This window comes from Lepidochelys kempii, chromosome 5 (assembly GCF_965140285.1).
Source record: "Lepidochelys kempii isolate rLepKem1 chromosome 5, rLepKem1.hap1, whole genome shotgun sequence".
Taxonomy (NCBI): Eukaryota; Metazoa; Chordata; order Testudines; family Cheloniidae; genus Lepidochelys; species Lepidochelys kempii.
Window position 1 is genome coordinate 21,226,196 of NC_136384.1, and position 13,377 is coordinate 21,239,572.

Consider the following 13,377-nt stretch of genomic DNA (forward strand, 5'->3'; position numbering starts at 1 on the left):
CATATCGTGGGACCAACACAGCTAAAAAATGCTGCAGAAATAGTCTAAGGAGAGTTTAGAACTCCTCCTTGAGACGAGTCCCAAGTTGCAGGGTTTGAGGTACCCACCAGCAATATTGTAAACTTCAAAGCAGTGTGGCCAAGGAAATAGAGCACCTGGGTATTATTCCTGGCATTGCCACTGACAAGTCACTTTACCTCTGTACTTCGCTTTCCTCACCTGTAAATTAAGAAATAATTATTAGAGCTGCCTGAATAGTTGCGGGTTTTTTGTTTTGTTTTCTATTTCCAACAAACCAAAGTTTTGGGCTGACCCAAAAGAAAACAGCTGGCAAATCAAAGTTTAAAAACTTATTTTAAGTAGAAACTTTTTTTTGCCTGAAATGAAGTGTTTCATTTTGATTAAGTGTTTTTAATGTTTATTTTTTAAATTATTTTAAAATTAAAGGAATTTTCAAAAACAAAAAGTAGATTTGAACCAAAGGGATGGAATGCTACAATCTTATTTTTTTTCCTTCAATTGAAACAGTTCAGCAAAATCAACTCAAATTTTCAAAATGTTTTGATGTCACCAAACCTACCATTTTTTTTATCAAAAAAGTTTCACTTGGAATAATTTCCCCCAATTCTAATTATGATGTCTACCTCATTTTGCTTTGAGATCTCTGGATGAAAAGAACCATACAAGAGATTTTTTTAAATTTTTTTTATTGCATTCATTTACCAGGGTTTTTTGTTGTTGTTTTAAATCTCTGGTAAGAGCATGCACAGCAATGGGGCTTAAACTGTTCACAGCATTGGTATAACCTGGGGTAAAATCCAAGATGAGGAAGCTATAAAGGGATGAAGAATAAACTATAACCTGCTCAATCACCTTTGCTAGAAATAGCAATTCTGATATCTGGCACATTCACACTGAAGTTCAGATGCATGAAAGGGAAGCAGAATGGAATTGTTCTATTTATACGAGAAATCAACAACCACACATTCGGCTCTCAAACCTAGAAGAAGTAATAGTTGATTGACACTGAATTTCCCCATTCCCAACTGTGCGAAGCCTCTAAGAAGCCAATAAATAATTGACATTAACATTCTTTGATTGTTTCCAACACATTAGCTCATTTAAATTAAATCATGATATTCCTTTGAAATACATATCACCTCCATCTGTAAATTGAGGCACATGGGTTAAATGCCTTGTGGTCTTTGGCAACTCAAGTCAATGGGAGAGCCACATTTACAACTCCAAATTTCTTAACTATAAGGGCTCCTCTTAAAACACTGCAGAACCACTTCAGTGAAGACACTACCTGTGCAAAAGAGAAGGCTTCTCTATCGGTGTAGGTAATTAACCTCCACAAGAGGCAGCAGCTAGGAGATAAGAGAATTCTCCCATCAACCTAGCGCTGTCTACACTGGGGGTTAGGTTGGTTTAACTGCGTTATTCAGGGGGTGGATTTTTCACACCCTTGAGTGACTGTTATACTGACCTAATTTCCTAGTGTAGGCCAGGCGTAAGGCCCATGCGCAGTCCTGTATATCGCAGAGGTCTGTCCTTGCAACTAAGACTATGGCTACGCTATAGAGATTACAGTGGTGCAGCTACATCGATGCAGATGTGCCACTGAAGCGCTGCTAGTGTGGACGCTCTAAGCCTACAGGAGATAGTAACGTAATTACTCCAGCTCCGACAAGTGGCGGTAGCTATGTTGGCAGGAGAAGTTCTGCACCAACATAGAACTGTCCACACCGGCGCTTAGGTAGTGTAACTTACGTCACTCGGGGGTGGTTTATTCACTCCCTGAGCAACTTAACTTATATTGACTTAAGATGCTGTGTGTACAGAGCCCGAGACTCATGCAGCACTATCGCTGATGATAAAGATGATAAAGTATTCATTACAGGCTGTGGGGATTGCATCAGAGACAAAATGGGAGGGAATGACACACCACAGCCATGATACTTTAAGCTCTTTATTTCAAAAGCAATAAAAGGCAAGAACCCAGTTCTTCCATTCCCCTTTGTCTGTTTTTTATTTTTAGGGCAGTGTTTCAATATCAGGATTTTTCTTTTTGTGGGCCACAGAGGATCCATCTATAGCCATTCTTGTTTCAGGTAAGACAGGGCCCTCCAATTGGAAAGCAGTTTCAAATTCATTCCTCAGATTACACAGCCTATATCATCCACTTTTTTTTAAAAAAAAATACAGCTTTTGTTGAAAGGGCGTTGCAATTTAAAATAATAATTAAAAAAAATACATTAAGAGGGGAAACTAGTGTAAATGGAGGTGTACATGCCCTTTTGCCCAGCAGCCATTGAAGCACAAGCTCAGGAGAGCTAGAGTAGTCTCTGAAATTCACAGCAGTGGGGCAGATTCTTCTGAAACTGCACTCCATTCTCCTTTCAGACAAGTGACAGTGTTGCCAATTGTTATTTTACTGCAAGCCCTGAAATATTTTAAGGTTTTAATAAAGACCCAGCTCCTGGAGTTGTGTGGTTAGATGAGCTTTCCTTGTAAAAAAAAAAAAAAGTTTCTAATCCTCCTGGTAACGGAGAAAAGCTTGAAAACAAACCACTGACAGCTCAGACAGAAAACAAAGAAAGTGAATCCACTTTTTTGAGATCTCATGCTTTTGGGGGCCTGATTTACAATTTTTGGGGTTAACAATTCAGAAGCAGCTGGAGGTGCATCCTTCTACACATCTCAAGGTTCTGCTGTAAGCCCATAACATATTTTGGAGACCACAGCAAGTTTAAAATAGGGAAGGTTGCCTGGTTTATAAATCTACCCAAAAATGTTCGACATGATTAAGGGACAACTTTCTCAAAAAAAGAGTAAGCATCTTAGCTAAATGGCAAATTTTTAGATAATCTCTATATAAAAAAAAAGTAATATCCAGCTTCCGCACAGAGCGCTGCATTCCAGGGTGTGTCTCTGTCAATGCTCATACAACTCTACTGTGTCAGAGTTTACCCCAAGCAAGTTTATACTGATTGGAATTAACTAAGCCTCTGTTTATAAGCCGAAACACACAAAAGTAAAATGAGTGATGAACTGAGAGTTTGCCAACCACCATTTTCAATTTGCTACGCTCACACAAAAAAATGACAGAGGACACTCACTGAGCCTAGACTGCACTTCAGGTTAGGCATTTCTACTCTTAATGTGTTGCACCACTAGACAGGACTGAACAGGTAGCTTGCTCTATTTGCATCTCATTAGAGATCTGTTCAGCTGTTGATTGTACCCAGCTCTTAAGTAAAGGATTTAGTTGGGGATTGGTACTGCTTTGAGCAGGGGGTTGGACTAGATGACCTCCTGAGGTCCCTTCCAACCCTGATATTCTAGGATTCTATGAAAACATCAGCTGAATTCAGGAAGCTTTTCCTAATAGTGAAATTATTTTCAATTATTTTTGGGGGTTGGGTACAGAGGAAATCTCTTCAAGGAAGTTGTGGACAAAGTTTTATTGAACTGTATTGCTGAGAACAAGCCTATAGTGCGTGGGACATTTAGTCAATAACAGAAGTGACATATTATCCACTCCATCTTCCAAAAACTCACATGCTTTTAGATAACTGAATTGCATTAAATATCTTGGGTATGCTACAGTATATGAAAATTACATTCTACCATTGCAAAACAATGTTTTATTACAGAAGCTGCATATCTTCAGAGAAGAAGATGGTCACAAAGATAAAATGTGTAAATGCTCTCTTCTCCAAAAGACTAGCAACTTGCGAAACCAGACAGGGTGGGCCAGATGATTAGCAAGGGGATATGTGGCTTTCAGCTCAAAGTTAAGGCTGCACTGCTGAAAAAAGATCAGGATGTTTAATTCACATTATGCTATTATAATCAGGCTTTACAGTCACCTGCACCAGAGCAAAGTTAACAGTGACTACATTGAAAATATTTCCTTGGTAACTGTAGACATTTTGTACCTCAGATACTCCCAGAAATACCTCAAAACCCAAAATGGGCTACTTGGGAGGATGCTTATTCTAGATGTATCATTAAATATAGAAAAATATACAACAGATTAGCATTTGCTGTTCCCTTCTTTAGTTCTTCAATTAAGGGTAACTTTTTAAGTTTTGGTATGTCATGAATGCATATTACATTGTTATTATTAGAGACCACATGATCTAGTAGTGCACAGGGCACTGGACCAGGAGTCAGAAGTCCTAGATCAGTGGTTCTCAATCTGTGGCCCAACCATCACAAAGCTACGGCCAATGTGACATCCTCAGGGCCATAAAGGTAGTATTGGATATGGCCCACAATGGTAAATAGGTTGAGAACCACTGTCCTAGATTCTATTTACAGCTCTGCCAATGACCTGCTTAGTAGCTCCAGGTGAGTGACTTCAACCGCTCAGTGCCTCAGTTTCCCCATCTGTAAAACGGAGATAATGATCCCCTTGTAAAGGGCTTTGACATCTACATCTAAAAAGCACTACATAATTGCTAAGTATTATTTCAAATCAAAACATATCTTCAGGGAGAGAAATAAGTAGCAAAAGTAGTAGGAATACACTAACACTAGTCCTGAAATATGTTGGATAGGTTTGCCTATGGGTAGGGCACTACCAAATGTGAAAAATGCATCATGGACCATGAAATCTGGTTTCCCCCATGAATTCTGGCATTCTGTGTACTTTTACCCTGTACTGTACAGATTTCACAGGGGAGATGAACGTTTCTCAAACTGGGGGTCCCAACCCAAAAGAGAGTTGTGGTGCAGTCACAAGGCTATTGTAGGGGGGTTGTGATATTACCATCTTTACTTCTGCACTGCCTTCAGAGCAGGGCAGCTGGAGAGTGGTGGCTGTTGGCCAGCCACCCCACTCTGAAGACAGCAGCACAGAAGTAAAGGTGACAATACCATGACACCCTGATTTCTGCACCGTGGAGCTTCCTGCAGCTGGAGAAGGTTCCTGGAGGTGGGTCTGACCTAGCCCTGGGAGTGGCCCCTGCAGGGGAAGAGGATGTCCCATTCCTCACCAGCCTAACCAGGACCAGCAGCTGGAGCCCGGCATATAGTAGGAGCCCTCTGCCAGGGTGCCCTCAGCCCTGTCTAGCTCCCCAGCGCTCAGAAGTTAAAGGGGCCTTGGGCTGGCTTGTCGGGGGGAGTGACCAAGGGTAGTCACCCACCCCGGCACTCTGGGCAGTCACCCACCCATAAGGCTGGCCCTGCCCCCCGCCCCCAAAAGTGAGGACCCCCTTCCATACCATGCCACTCTCACTTCCATGCTGCTGCCGGCAGCAGTGCTGCATTCAGAGCTGGGTGTCCGGCCAGCAGCTGCTGCTTTCCACCCACACAGCTCTCAAGGCAGCACCACCTCCAACAGCACAGAAAGTAAGGATGGCAACACCACAACCCCTACAGTAGCCTTGAGACACCCCATGACCTCTTTTTGGGTTGGGACCCTCATGGTTACAACACCTTGAAATTTCAGATGGAAGTATCTGAAACTGTGAAATTTATAATGTCTAAAATCCTGTGACCGTGAAATTGACCAAAATTGACCGTGAGTTTGGTAGGACCTATGGGTAGATCATAGAGAGGGGGCATTGAACCTTGGATCTCTGGATCTTAAAAGCATTAGACTCTACAGATACATTTGTGAAACCAGAGATCCACATGTGAACAATTAAGCTTATGGAGTAGTTAGAGTCTGAGGTCATTTCAACATTATAATGTACTTTACATGCTGTTTGATATGACACTCAGCAAATGTGTCAATAACTGTACTAGTCTGAGAGCTGATAAGAATGATGGTATTGTTAACCATGGAATATACAATGTTCTCTTGTATTCATCAAGGTTGTTTTGGTATATGACAGTGAGAAAAGCTTTAAGGAATTGGATTGCACAATTAGATAAACTTTGTACAAGCCAAATTTTGGGCTCAGTTTCATTCATGCAACTCCACTGATATTACAGGGGTTGAAGTAACTGGGGGCAGAATATGGCTCAGCAGGAATCTGTCACACAGTGCAGTGAAGTCAGCAGAAGTATGGAATTCATTACCACAGGCCATTATGCCAAATGGCATAACTGAATTTTTAAGCAAGGCTGGATAATTGTATTGCTAGTAATGACGCTTAGGGATAGGCATGCTACTGTAAAATAAGAGTGATCAAATCACGCTTAAGGGTGTAGCCTGAAGTATTAAGGAAGCAATCTTTTTCACTGCAACTAGCTAGGAGCACTATGGGAGATTTCATCATCCTTAGAACAATCATGCATTAGTTCATACCAGAGATACAGGAGAAATTTAGTAATTTAAATTCCAAGAGGTAAAATTAAAGAGAGCAGGGCATGGCCTTGATGAACTGTGGTCTAATGAAAGTATAAAGCAATTTTAGAAATTCAGGTGCAGTACATTACCAGAAGCAGACAGCATATATTTACATAGGGAGTTTCTTAAAAAAAAAGAAAAAAGAAGTGTGGAATAGAGAGCCTGACAATATATAATATCCTCAAAACAGTAGTTGCTGATAATTAGAAAGCTCCTAATGCGACTTTTTTTAACCATGCCATAGGAATTATAAACCAGTACCTCTCTTACCTCACTACAGTGCAAAATGCTTGAAAGTATAAAGACAGCTTTCAACAGCTGCACTAGACTAACTTGGTAGGGCAATTTAATTGCATGACTTCTGTAAAATAAATGTGTATCCCATATTAACCTGTTAAGAGGTTTCCTTCCCTCCCTAAAAAAAGCTTTAGGACAGTAGTTAAAGGTGGACCCAAGAAGATAATTTGTCTTTTCAAGAATTTTAATGAGATCCTTCCTAAAAATTAAGGATAATAAATAACAGAATAAGGGGCAAAGTCTTGGCAGGAATTAAACATTTGTTGAGCAATGGGAAAGTTACAGTGAGCAGCTATATAAGTGCTAAAATTTCAAGGCTATTAACAGAGACACATGGAGAGAAAAGGATGACCTATCAGCACATATGGAAATGCACTTAAGTATATTTGTGACAGAAGGAAAATTAAAGATGTTTACTAGACGTCAGGGGCTCCCTTAGCCCTGGCCTATACTAGAAAATTAGGTCAGGCTAGCGATGTTGCTCAGAGGTGTGAAAAATCCACACCCCTACGTTGACTTAACTATACTCCTTAGGTCCCTGTGTAGATGAATTCAGAAGAAATTCTTCCATCAACCTAACTACATCCTCGTGGGGAGATGGATTACCTACGTTGACAGGAGAATCAATCCCATCAGCATAGGTAGTGTCTACACTGAAGCTTTACAGTGGCGCAGCTGTACCTCTGTAGCATTTTAAGTGGAGATACGCTCTTAAAACAGGTACAGTCAGCATCTGTCTGTTAATACAGTTCCCCAGGGTCCTACATTGGAATCAGTTATTTAATTTATTTAATGTTTTAGAGGTAAAATAGCCTGTGAGCTTGTATTCCTCCCACTAAGTGGATTTGTTTAGCAAAATGCACAGAATTAAAAAATGCTTCAGATAATCTTAAATTCTCTGGCGATGTTGGACAGGAAAGATGGTTCAGTGATTAGAGCACTTGGGAGAGCCAGGTTTATTTCCCTACTTCACCATTACCTGATTGTGTGACTGTGGGCAAATCACTTAGCCTCTCTGTGCCTCAGTTCTCTTACAAAATGGACATAATTGTACTTTCCTACCTCACAGGTATACAGATTTTACTGGGCAAGTTTCTTAGGTCTGTGTTATGGAGGGCATCAGAGTTTAAATGATCATAATAGATGTTGGTTAAAGAAAACAGCCATAGATAAAGACTGGAAACCCTTATGATTCCAATTTCCAAAAGTAGAATTTAAAACTATGGCAGACTACATAATCAAGCCTAACAGAACTAACATACTGTCAAAATAAGGCCTGCATAACTACAGTTTAAAAAAAAAGAAAAAAAAAAAAGCAAATGAGTTCAGGCTAATTTGAATAGAAGAGGCAGGCAAGTGGCTCATTCAATTTAGTGTTACAAATTGCAAGACTAGGGACCAGAATACTCTCAGGAAGTCTCACGAGAGAGAAGCAGCAAAGAGAACAAATCAAGCTACTATGTAAGGCCACCTGAATGTTTAGCACTAGTTAAAAGAAAAGAAAAGAAAAGATCTTTGGGGCATACGTTTAGGACTATGAAGCATAAATTACTCCAATGCTACAAAAGTATTCAATCTTTTACTGGCAAGGGAATTCACATTTGGAATCTTCAGAGTTTGAAATAAAGCAGACAGTGACCAAATCATCATGTTCACCGTGAGCTTGAGTTATTATTTAAAAACAAATCAACCACCAACCATGATTTGATACCATACAATTTGACACTCATAAGCTCATACCAAGAGTTAGATTTCCAGGCTTTAATAAGAGCATGTGCAGGATTTATTTTAGGAACTGGTTAGCTAGTAGTCCACTTGGTTTGTACTTGGCTCACTGTTCTCTCATCTTTTATACAATATATTTACAATAGAAAAAGGTGATCACAAATCTGAGAGCCTCCAGTACCCAGAAGTTCCTGGTACTATATCTACACAGCTACTTACACAGTCCTCATAACTGTAGCATCTGAAGTACTTCACTTCCTAAATATCTCTAGCATATTCTTTAAAAAAAAAAATTAGGATATTGTTTTGATAACTAACTCATCCAATTAAGCAATTCTATTAGAACTTTTAGAGGAAAAAAGCTAATGTTTTGGGGACATTATTTTAAATTTTAATAGGTAATAGACATGGAGTAGTAAGAAATATGAACCACAGAGACAATAAACCAAAAACCCAGAAGAATTAACACTAATTTTTTTTTGTTTGCTATTACATTAGGTGTTCCAAATAGTGACAAACCTCACAGATGATAATCTTAGCAAGTTTTATTACATGATTATAAATGTTCCTTAATAAGCACCAGATTCACTTTTGTAGAAGACTATGTAAACAGTTATTAATTAGTCAATCTCACTCCTGCAAAATAAATTACCACTATTTTATAGATGTGGAAACAAACAAAATTTAAGGGCCTTGCCCAAGGTCACACAGCCTGATTCAGCCAGGATTATCAGAGCTCACTGCTCTTCGTCACCCTATCATCACCACAAGTAAGATGCACCAACCAATTACTAATCATTCCCTAAAATATAGTGAGGAGTTGCTTTTGTCATTAGAGTTTGAACTTCCATTTCTACATCCCCTAGAAGTAAAAGTCCTTCAGTTCGGGATTACCTGCCTAGGTCTGTACAGCACCAAATTACACCCTTGGCACTCAAATCAAAACCAAAAAAACACCACCAACAAAAACTGCTTACAACTCTAGGTGAAATACTCTATACTTGTGATTCACAAAAAAAAAGTCACATTAATCTAACCAAGGGGATTCAAAAAAAAATGTCCTCCTCACCCAAAACTATTTTTCTGTGATAATATGCTATAGTCATTTTATTAGAGGATGTGACAGCCCGAAATTCATGCAATGTGTAAGCAATTATATAACCTTTACATTTGACCAACATATTAAAGTTTAAACATTGTTATTCCAATATATCTCATTTCCTTAAGAGAATCAAAAGGAAGAAAACCATCTCTTAGTTGACTAAGGAATTAATATACTGTAGAGTTTTTCTTCCTTTGTTATACTGTTGAGCTTTATAGAAAGTTGTGCAGATCGAAATTGCTACAGTCACAATGGAATCAGGCAATCATTTTCACATTAAAGGAAAAGGAAACTTTACCAATGAGCACAAGAAGTAGAGAGTCTTTAAAAAAAAAACATACTGCAGCATATACAGTGATACAGAAACAGCATATTCTGGAGTCAAAGCAGGTGCACCATAATTTGCCTTTGTCCACCCAGTCCAGGGACGAGAATGACGTGCATTTCTTTATTGTGCTAACAGACGGGGATTGAAAAGACATTTGAAAACAAACACCAGTAGGTTTGGCTTTTTTATTTCCTCCACCAGCTTCAGCAACAGATCAGTGCAAGGCGCTTCTCCACCGAGTTAATGTTTACCTTAAAAAGTGATCATTCTGAAAGTGAATCAGAACTGGCAGGTGCACGCAGTGCTGAGAGCGCACTATTAAGACACTAGTGAATGCCCAGGAAAAATTAAGATACTTTAGTTTACACTATGTAAGCTATGTTAATAGTTAACGTTAAATATCTAGTTTAGTTTATGAAGCGCCTCCAGGCTCCTATCCTGTATGTTAACTACAGAAAGCTCTGAGACTGAGGTAATTAGCACACAAGTCTGTAGAGGCAAACGCTGAAGGGTGAGAGCACTTGCACCCTGAATCTAGCTGTGACCTGTTTGGATTTCTGTGGAGGAGCTACAAAAACCTGTTTGGCCTTCTCTGGTGATCGGCTGTGCGGCTCTGAACTTTAGTTTGGGTTCAGGCAGAACCACTCCTTCCCCCAGCGCTTGGCAGGGGAGCCTCCATCCTTTCCACGGAGCTGGTGCCCTGGCTTTCTCAGGCCTGAGCACGCCCACAGGAACAGCGCTGGGGCAATCTGCATAGCGGGGGGTGCTGAGAGGCACCGAACCGAGCCCCGTGTACAAGGGGGACCACTTCAAGCCAGCGGGTGCGTGCGGCAGCACCCCTAGTTCCAGCACCGATGAAGCGAGCCCGGCAGAAGGAAAGGGGAGGATCAGGAGTCCGCGAAAGTTAGAGTCACTTAACCATGGTCAGCAGCCAGCCTTCCGAGGGAACTGCCCAGCGCAGGGGCTTGGGCTCCAGCGGCGGAGAGCCGCGCTGGGGCGGCAGGAGCCTGCAGGGCCAGGCACCCGTTGCCAAGCGGGGCGGCTTAAGGACACAGCCGGTTTGGGCTTGTTGGGAAGCGGCCCCATGTAACCGTCCCGCCCCTCTCGGGGGACCTGCCCCGCACAAGCCACCAACCCGCACTCATCGTCCTCAAGCCCCGCAGCCCGGGGACTGGGGGGGGGGGCACACACGCCAACGCACCTTCCCCACACCACCAGCCAGGGCTCCCCCCCCGCCGCCCGGAGACGCCCCCCGCCCCGGCTCAGGTGCGAGAGCCGCACACAGCCAGAGAGCAGCGCCCTGCCTCCGCAGCCCCTCACCTCTCGCGGTAACGTGGGCCCCGCCGGCTCCTCCGGCCGCTCCCGGCTGCGCTTTCCCGCCCTACACCTGCATGCTCGCCCCGCTGCCCGGGCAGAGGCGCGCCGGCTGCCTGGGGTTGGCTCGGGCTCTCCCAGCCCTCCAATGGCGCTCCGCTCCCTTCCCAAGCCGGCTCAGGACTTGCCAAACGAGTTCCTCAACTCTACGCAAGGTGTCTGGCCGCAGGCAGGCAGGAAGGTTAGGGCCGGGTGGGGTGAGGTGGGGGTGTTTGCTCATTTGGGCTCATCCCATTCTCGGGGGGGGGGGGGCCCACCTCTGCCGCAGATCCCCTGAAGCCCTAACGTAGCCCTTCCCCTAGCCAGGGAAGAGCCCACGTGACTCCCAGGTAATAACTGCGGCCACCGGAGCAGGAGACTTCCCCCCTTCCCCATCCCCGCCGCAGGGGAGCGGCCTGAGCTCTGGTTACACTCAAGAGCGCGCTCCCCCAGGAGGGAGACACCCGCAGCTCCGGCAGAACATCCCCGCTCCTCCTGTGCCCAGGCCTCCCCTCTCTCCCTGAGGGTTTGCCGGGGTTGGCTGCGTTGTTGTTGTTGTTGTCGTCGTCGTCTGTGGTACTCCGCCTTGCCTTGAGCCCTGCTTAAAAATAAATCTGAACAATGCCAGAATCATCTGAGGCAATTACTCATCTCAACCCCAGTCCCTCTATCTGTATCCGTTGCCTAATTCGGGACTTTCTTGTAAGGGGGAGTTGTCTTTTTATTTTGTTTCCCTTTGAAAGAAGGGGAACTAAACCCCGGGCTCTCTTTCACATCTGTTTGTGTACATTTGCATCTAATTATCTGTGGGGAAAGAAGCAAGGGTTTTTGTTTGTTTTGTTTTTTAAGCTCGTTCAGTTTTGAGATACAGTACAGTGAAACTTGTGCGAAGGGCCACATCTGTTTGACGTTAGACCTAATCCCAGAAAACAGGGAAATTGTAGTAGTTCCTTTTCCAAGCCTCATATTTAAAAAAGATTTGGAAAAAAAAGCAGAGTGTAGGCTGGGGCAAAAATACAATACAGTTGTGCCCTGGTTTATGTTGTCACATAGATCGCTACTGTCACTGGTGTCAGAAATTTGAATCCAATGAAGTGAGCTGTAGCTCACAAAAGCTCATGCTCAAATAAATTGGTTAGTCTCTAAGGTGCCACAAGTACTCCTTTTCTTTTTGCGAATACAGACTAACACAGCTGTTACTCTGAAACCAGAAATTTGAATGTTAAAGGTGGCATGCAAAGGAGAAACAGAAAGAATTGTGGGTGTTTTGCTTCTTTATAATGGATTCAGAAGCCCTGGAAAGACAAAATACCTTTGGAAAAAATCAATCTCTGTGTGTGTTTGGTTTTTTGCCTTAGAAATATCTGGAATATCAATCCTGGTCTTCCCTGCTTTTTCTCAAAGACTCAGAAATAATAGAACTTCCCTACATCAAAGGGGTATTAGTGAGGATAAACACATGAAATATTTTTAGATTCTCAGATACTGGTATGATGGGAGCCATATAAATACCTCAGATATCTAGATAGATATTAAATAGCTATTAAAATGATACCCAAAGAGTTTTAAGCAATCTGTACAAAATTCACTTCCTTCACAATTAGTTAGATGGCACTTTCCCATTGCTTGTGATGATGTTACAATCCCACCGGTTCTGATGCTCTGGTTGCCAGAGTCCTCCATCGTAGATGAGAAATGAGTGGATACTGTAAAGGAAGCACAAAAAATAACTATGTAAACAATAAGGCCTTCTTTACATGTCATGGAGAAGCAAAAAACAAAAAAGGATACAAGTACAGTTTGATTTCTTTGCTAGTCGCTTTGAAATCCTGGTCTTTACTGGGCTAATAAACAGTTTTAACCCGTTTATTTATATATTTTGGAGATGTTAAAAAAGGCAGAAACAAAGCGTCTTTTGCAACCCCAGATGGAGCTCAAGTGTGATTCTGAATATAGTAAAAAGAAAAGGAGTACTTGTGGCACCTTAGAGACTAACCAATTTATTTGAGTATAAGCTTTCATGAGCTACAGCTCACTTCATCGGATGCATACTGTGGAAAGTGTAGAAGATCTTTTTATATACACACAAAGCATGAAAAAATACCTCCTCCCACCCCACTCTCCTGCTGGTAATAGCTTATCTAAAGTGACCGCTCTCCTTACAATGTGTATGATAATCAAGGTGGGCCATTTTCATTGCTGGAAATGGCCCACCTTGATTATCATACACACTATAAGAAGAGTGGTCACTTTAGATAAGCTATT

At 42.1% G+C, this 13,377-nt stretch overlaps 1 protein-coding gene across 1 annotated transcript in view; it reads right to left on the reverse strand.

Moving 5' to 3' along the window:
- Nucleotides 1–11,341, reverse strand: part of ATP8B1 (ATPase phospholipid transporting 8B1) — a 145,069-nt gene extending 133,728 nt beyond the window's left edge. The window contains exon 1 of the mRNA XM_073343620.2: nucleotides 11,080–11,341. The gene's annotated coding sequence lies outside the window, so the exon portion shown is untranslated. The remainder of the gene's footprint in view (nucleotides 1–11,079) is intronic.
- Between the last annotated feature and the right edge of the window lie 2,036 nt (nucleotides 11,342–13,377).